Source organism: Typopeltis vanoorti, chromosome 20, assembly GCF_054136105.1.
Source record: "Typopeltis vanoorti isolate ZY-2024b chromosome 20, IOZ_Tvanoo_1.0, whole genome shotgun sequence".
In the NCBI taxonomy this organism is placed as follows: domain Eukaryota; kingdom Metazoa; phylum Arthropoda; class Arachnida; order Uropygi; family Thelyphonidae; genus Typopeltis; species Typopeltis vanoorti.
In genome coordinates, this window is record NC_143568.1 from 3,568,818 (window position 1) to 3,577,130 (window position 8,313).

The window sequence follows — 8,313 nt, forward strand, 5'->3', positions numbered from 1 at the left end:
TTTGGCACACTGACTTATGAAGGTAGGTGCTCCCTGTGACTGTGCGTGAAGCCTTGTGCTGCCATCTGTTGGCGTGTTACAAACCTAGTCTCAAACATTTTTGATACCACCTCGTACCTTGGACAGGGAAGATGCACATACAGTGGTGTACTTGGGTTTTTCAAAAGCTTTTGATAGACTGCCACATGACAAGCTGTTAAATAAATTGAAACAAATGGGACTGGATAAGACTTCTGAGTTGGATCAGTGACTGGTTGTCAGACAGATATCAAAAAGTTGTATATAGGGGTACAATATCCCAAAAGAGGAAGGTCACTAGTGGTGTACCACAGGAATCAATTTTGGGACCATTGTTATTCAATTTGTATGTTAATGATATTGGGATGGTTTTAACTAGTGATGTGCAGCTGTTTGCAGATGATGCAAAACTGGGGCAAGCAATGCAGAGTGAAGCATATATCATTGCCTTATAGGACTTTTTATAATTTTATTTCGTATGATACAATAGCCGTGAGCCCCTTTTATGGGGAGGTATATGGTACCATCTCAATCCCCCCAAATTTTATCCTGGCTATGGTTGGGTCTTAAGTATTCCTGACCGTAATCCATGTCTGTTCACGGGATCGCTTGCCTGTTCTGGAAGACATAAAACCAGTTTACGGGTGAAAAAAAAACCCTACCTCCGTATGAGACCAGCTAACTCACTTTTCGTTGAAAGACATCATGTCACGGACGGGAATTGAAACCAGGTCTTTTTGACCAAAGGTTTCATCTATACTGAATGAGCAGGTAAGAGGAACTGTCAGTCCGGTGTTGCAAAATGTAAGGTTTGGGATTTGATAAGTAACAATGGGATACAAAGTACATGAGAGATTTAGGAGTAATGGTGGACAAGGACCTGAAATACAGGAACCATATTGCACAAGTTGGGAAGACATGACATCAGATAATGGCAATGATGCAGAGGACCCTGACATGCAGAAATAGAGGTTATGAAGCCATTGTTTAAGGCCTTGATCAGGCCTCATATGGATTATTGTGCACAGGTCCACAGGTTTTAATGGTGATGAGGATATGTTGTCCAGAGAAGATTCACAAATGTGGTCAGTGGTCTTTGGAATGTGGAGTATGAGGATAGATAGAATGAGAGAATGGAAGTTGCAAAGCCTTGCCTTGTGAATAGGAGGTGGCGGGTGATTGATACATATAAGCTAATCAGGGGTTGTTATTGGGTTGATGTGGAAGAGATTTTGCATGGGGGGGGTAGAATAAGGTCATCACTGGAAGCTGTATAACGAGTTTTTTAAATTGCTCCTTGATTATGACAAGTTCCTGTTAAAATAGTTTATTCAATTTGCAAATGATACAACCCCTGACATGGTGTTTTTACATATTTAGTTTCTGGAATACACTGTGACCAATCCCTATGAATGTAGTCATGAGTATGTTTATAATATATTTGAAAAGGTAATTTTTGTCAACATCTTTTTCGGGTGATAAATTGGATTCAAAGAGGTTAGCGGTTAATTTTTTTTTTTAAGTTATCTCTCCATGTGGTAAAATAATGAATATGATCAATATATCTGAGACACAGGTTTGGTTTCTAAGTAGTCATTGAGAGTAACCTGGTTTTTAGTTTCTATGTGTAATGATTAGCTTATAATGGAGATACAGATGAGACCACAGAACTGCCTTTATTTGATTATACATGATACCTCTCTAGAAAATAGCTGCAACTAGATTAGATGTGCGGTGTCAGGTGCAGTCTTCTTTTAATAATGCTAGTGTATCTGCTAATGAAATGTCCAGGGAGAGAGAGAGGAGGTAACTGAAACTAGCCATTAACTCATTATAGTTCAGGATCCTGCAGCATTTTTTTACAACTGTTTCTTCTACTAGGAGATCTTATAGCAGTAAAATGATATTATTTTCCCAACCTCCATAAAGTCACAAGATCGTCGTGGGAGGTCAAACAGTCTGTCATACCACTCTTTAAATTCATCCCCCATCTTCACGTTAACCACCCTCTCAAGCAAGGCATTTCATGCTCCTACCACTCTCCATGCAAAAAACTTATCCTTTTACTCACCACTCCCTTTTGAAACTTCCTAGCTCCATTCCCTCATTCTACCATATGAAAAATATCCTCAGTATTAATATACTAATCCTTCAACAGCTTAAAATGTCTCAATCTCCCCCCCCCCCTTTGTCATTTATCCATCAAACTCTGCAGTCTGCATGCCCTCAGTCTGTCTTCATAATCAAAATTGTACGGTCTTGATATCGTTTTTGTTATTCTTCTCTGCACCCTCTCCAAGGTTGCTTCATCCCCTTCAAATCCTGGTGACCAGATCTGAGCACAGAAATCCAGATATGGTCTGATCAAAGCTTTCTACAATGGGACCACCACACTTTGATCTCTTGTGGTCAATGTCCTCCTCAACATTGCAGCAATTTTCTGAGATGCCTTCATAACCTTTGCAGTATATCCTCAGAACTTCAAATCTCTATCCACAATCACCCCAAGATCCCTTGCTTCCTCCACTTCTTTCAGTATAACTACGCCAAGTGAGTATGAAGCATCCCATCTGTGGATCCTATGTTTAGTTGCATTAAACTGACATCCCCATTCGTTTTCCCACCTTTCCAACTGATTCAAATCCTCCTGAAGAGCCATAACATCAGCACCATTACTAATAACCCCCTCCCATATTTCACATTATCTGCAAACAACTGCACATCTCTCTGTATTCCTGTGATAATATCACTGACATAATGATTGAACAGTAATGGTCCCAGTACTGAACTCCGCAGAAACTCCACTCGTAACTTTCCTTCTCCCTAATACTGAGTTCCCTCCCGTCGTCATGTAGGTCAAATGCCTTTGAAAAATCTAAATAAATGACTGTATATTGCTTTGCCATCATCCACTGCTCTTTTTACTTTGTTGTTAAAGGTTACAGGTTACTAAACAAATGAGTGCCCTTTAACAAATCCATGCTGGAATCCTCACCCTTCGCAAGACTCACTAAACAGTCAAGTTAATTGCACAGTTGGTTCCATAGCAAATTCCCTTAAAACACATGAAATTCCATCTCACTCCTGCCTTATTAATATTCAGCATACTTATAATTCAACTTTCAGTATTCACCAATATACTTAGTGTTACTGCATGGCAGGAAAATATGTAGACAGTGAGTCTTTCAGCTAATTGTCCCCAAGATACCATATTAGCAAGCAATTTAAGTGATAGGTTTTTAGCTCATAATTAGAATGTATTGGTCATGCATTCTAACCATATTTAGAATGGTAAACTTAGGAGCATGGACCAACTTGTATCTTCCAAGATTCTTTTAGGCTAGGGAAAAAAAAAGACATGTACAAAATCATTATTTTCTTGGGAATCCTATGGAGTCGGACTAAGCAGTTACAACTGCTACTGGCAACCCATTACATCTATTCACCACCCTTCAGACAAAAAAATCTAGTCCTAACCCTTGCTAACCACACTCCTATTCCCTTCCTGCCATGTATTAAAATAAAAGCCTTTGATGTCAATATCCCATTAAAAACTCATGTTTTTATCATTTATCGATTAGTCTTGGTAACCTACAGTGTCCACAACTGAAATGGGCTTCCTTTCTCTATTTCCTCTGGTCAAGCAGGCAAGGATCAGTGGAAACAGAGGACATCTTTGGAATCCCTTTGCTTTATAATCAGTGGAAGCAAAGAACACCTAATCTTTATTTTTATATATATATATATAACTCCGTAATAAAACAGGATAACTCCATGATCAATAGATATATATATATATATATATATACACTAAAATAATGAGCATAAGCCAAACCCACAGACATCAATAAAGATCACTAGAATTCTTAAAATAAATTCTACCTAGAAATGTCTTTAGTAACATCTCTATTGTTCTCTAAGGAGAACAACAGAAATGTCTTCATAAACATAAAGGCTCCGTTTCCTTATCTAGATATCAGAACTTATATCCATTAGGAAAAAGCAAGAATCACCCTTCCAGGCAACTTTCCAGGAAAAGTGATTTTACTTCTCTGAATGACTGTTCTATAAATCCTGTTCAGCCCTTGAAAATACTCCCCAATCTGAATAGGAATGAGAACGTACTTCTAGAAAGTTTGGCAAAATGTTCTATCCAGTAACATTGAAATGCTATTTTTTTTAAATTTTTTTTTTAACTCTGATAATCTTGTTAATATCCTTTCATTGTTGAATTATAAATAACTGCCTTTTTAATTTTTTTTATCATCATCAAATTCCTGCCATGTACCCTCAAGGGGTGTACAGGATTGGCGGCCGCAACAGGACAATTTTTTTTTTATTATTCAAATATTCGTATTTCCTATTTGTTACAATATTTATAGCTTCACCACCTTGTGTGTGAATTTTTTCTAACCTATTCATACAATCAGTTTACTCTGAAGTAGAGGATGCTTACCATAAATATAACTTTGTAAATTGTTTTATGAATTTTTAATTTATGTATAGTGAAAATCCAGGTTATTTTATTTCATGAATCACTTACTGTTTCTCTCAATCAGTGTAGATTTATGTGGACAGTTACTGTATTGCTCGTATGTACAAAACATGCTCTGTTAAGGTATACTTTATTCAGGTACAAAAGACACTTTTAGAAATAATCACATAAATTAGTCCCACAGAAACTGGTCATAATCAAAGGCACTTGAACTTTAAAAAAAATAAATAAAAATTAACATTTTTTTTCATTGTATGTTTTTGATTTGTTTCTTTGGGAATTTCTTAGAATAAAAGTGAATTACTTAATGTTATTAAGAGCAGCATTATGTACTCCTTGGAAAGAAGTCAACAGACACCATAATGTGAGGAACAAACAGTCATGGTGCCCACCTTAATAAAATGTAGGCCCTCCTTTCCACAAGTGTATGATAGAGATGAGAATTAGACCATTCTTCCTGTAGGCATACGAGGTCCTGGATCCCACAATATTCAATAGGGTTGAGAACAGGGCTCTGTGGAGGCCAGTCAAGTGTGGTGACCATGTCCATAAACCACTCAGTTACAGCAGCAGCTACTTTATGACACTTGCATATTGCAGTCCTACCATAGAACCCCCTGTTTTGAGCCTCAATTCTGAATGTTTTTGTGCAGATTTGGCTTCCTGTTAATGCCCAGAACTCCACATTCAATGTGCTGGCTGACGAATAGCAGTTTTTTTTTTTACATATTATCCTTCGTAGTACCCTACAGTCACTTTCGGTGAATGTGGTGGGTTCTCCACTTCAGGTAGCACTTGCAGTTGCCTCCCTGCTCTTCCATCTCAGTATGGTGTCACTGAATGTTGACCTGGTATTGCCCAGCAGATCGGCCTGCAACATGGTATCTTATCACAACACTTTCCAACTCTGTCAGTTCTCTTCTTGCCGACATTTCACCCAGACAGTTGTGCTGACTTGGAAGCATCATATTCCTCCAATTTATACCTACTACAAACGTGACTTGTTACATAGCCCAATGCACCTTGAGGGGGGAGGGGGATTGACTTCTTTCCAAGCAGTGTATTTTATCATTAGCAGTTTCCTTTAAACAGTTGTTTTGAGTAAAAATAAACAAACCAAATGAAATCCCTCTGGCTGTCTTGTCGGTATATGGGATGAAATTCAAACCAAACTTGCAGATACATAAGATGTGCCTAATTCATGCAAATATGAATGAAAGTTTTAAAAGTACATTTTTTCTATATGCCCTTTAAAATTCTAAGAAATTCCTGAACAAAGTTGAAATTTACTTCTTGTACTTATTAATAGCAGCATTCCGTCTCCCCCTCATTAGCAATTTGAACCTGAGAAATTTGGGATAATTTCCTTTGAACAAATTTAAGTGACATCTTAAACTGATTGATCTACTGAAGTCAAATTTTTTAAGTGATTTATGTATTATTTTAATGATAAGATTTTGAGCCTCGCAGATTGGTATATCTATGAGGCTCAAAATATATATATAAAGAACGTTATCATTACTGATGCTGCAAGAGGCTCTTTGAGACAATTTATATGCAGTGATTTTTTTATAGAATCAGTGAAGCATCAGTAATGACAACATTCTTTAGTTGGAAAGCCTGTAGTTCAAATCCCATCTAAGAAATGAACTTTTGTTAGGGCTTTTAAGGTGAGTTAGCCAATCTCATAAGAAATGGCCAGTTTTTTCCTTCCTGGAAACTCAAGTTTTTCATTTTACAAAACAGGCAAACCAGCCAGAAGAATACATCAAATTTACAGAAAGTTTAACTGCCCATCATATACACAGTGATAACATTTCTAAGGTGCCCAATTACTTTGACAGGCCATTAAGCCTAACACAAAAGCAAATGGAAAGGAATATTGAGTCTCTATAGACCATTTCTTGTCCTGAATTAGCTGTTCACATATAAAGTTGCCAAGGTTTTTTAAAACACATTATCATGGAATTCATTACTTTATATGAAACCAAGTTACTTGATCATTGAGATTAATTATTATTATTAACATCCATGGAATCAAACGCATTGTGGGAGATACACACTATTGCACACAATGCTCATCCAACCATGCCTTAAAATAATTCAATGTGTCTACATTCACAACACATTCAGGCAATGCATTCCACTCAAAAACCACTCTCCATGCAAAGAACCTGCTCCTCACACCCTCTTTATGCAATTTCCAGTGATGGCCTCATTTTCTACCCCTTCTCCCATTTTATAAAATATCTCTTCCATGTCAACCAGATTCACAAGGCTTTGCAAATTTACATTCTCTCAATCTGTCCTCATACTCCACATTCCAAAGACCAGTGACCACTTTGTGAATCTTCTCTGGACCCTTCCCAACATATCATCATCACCATGAAAACCCAGCAATCAGATCTGTGCACAATAGTCCACATGAGGCCTGACCAAGGCCTTAAACAATGATATCATAACATCTTTATTTCTGCATGTCGGGGTCCTCTGCATCATTGCCATTATTCTATGTGATGTCTTCACGTGTGCAAGGTGGCCTCTGAATTTCAGATCCTCATCAAACACCACTCCCAGATCTCTCATTTCCACTACCTCCTTTAAAGTTTCTCTACTAGGTGTATACTTAACATTTCATCATTGCTTACCAAATTTCAACACTTTGCAACATTGAATTGATAATTTCACTTACCTGTCTATTCATGCAATGCATTCTGGGAGGTACACACTATTGCAAACAATGCTCATCCAACCATGCCTTAAAATAATTCAATGCGTCTACATTCACAACACACTCAGACAATGCATTCCACTCAAAAACCACTCTCCGTGCAAAGAACCTGCTCCTCAATCTATTCAAGTCCCCTGCAAGGCCTTAACACCTGTTTGACTCTGCATTACTCTCCCGAATTTTGCATCATCTGCATATCACTAGTTAAACCCATCTCAATATCATTAGTATACAAATTGAATAACAGTGGTTCCAAGACTGACAGCCAGTCACTGATCCAACTCAGAAGTCTGTTATCCAATCCCATCTGTTTCAATTTATTTAATAGTACATTACAGAATGCAACGTGAATGTCAGGAGGTGAAAGTATCTTGGCAGTATGCTAATTTCATAACATTAGATATAGCTACCCAGATAACTTTTTGAACAGTTGACCAGGGAATGCTCTTGTTTATGGCACTGTTATAGGGCAGGGTTAAATAATAGTTGAAATATTTCTTAAAAAAGATAATACAGTTAACATTAGAAATTGAAAATAATTATTTATCTTATAGATTTATATATCTTCTGTTACCATTTATATTAAGATTTTCTCATTTTTCATCAACAAGATGGATATCTTTGAATTTCAGTCTGTCTTCTCTCACCATCTGTCAAAAATCATGCAATATTAATGAATCTGTAATCCAATGGGCTGACTTTATTACAAAAAGGAATAAAACAAAATCCACTTTTATGAGTTCAGCAGCATTTTCATCAACAAACCATAAGCTACTACCATCCTCACTGCTCAAGAAGTTAATCTTGTGGCCATCTCTTATGTTTAAGGAATCTTTTAATGTAACCAAAATACTTAACTCTTGACATTTAAGTTACATTCTATATAATTCCCTAATATTTTCATGTTAGGGACCAAGAGATAGTAGCAGATGTCTGCCATATACTCTTCCCCTGATGCCTATTAAAATCATTAATAGCTTTGGCCAGCTATGTGTGATGGCTAAGGGTAATGAATGGGTGCCAATAGTCTTCAAAAGTTAGTCAGGACTAGTTGGTTTCACTTAATTTG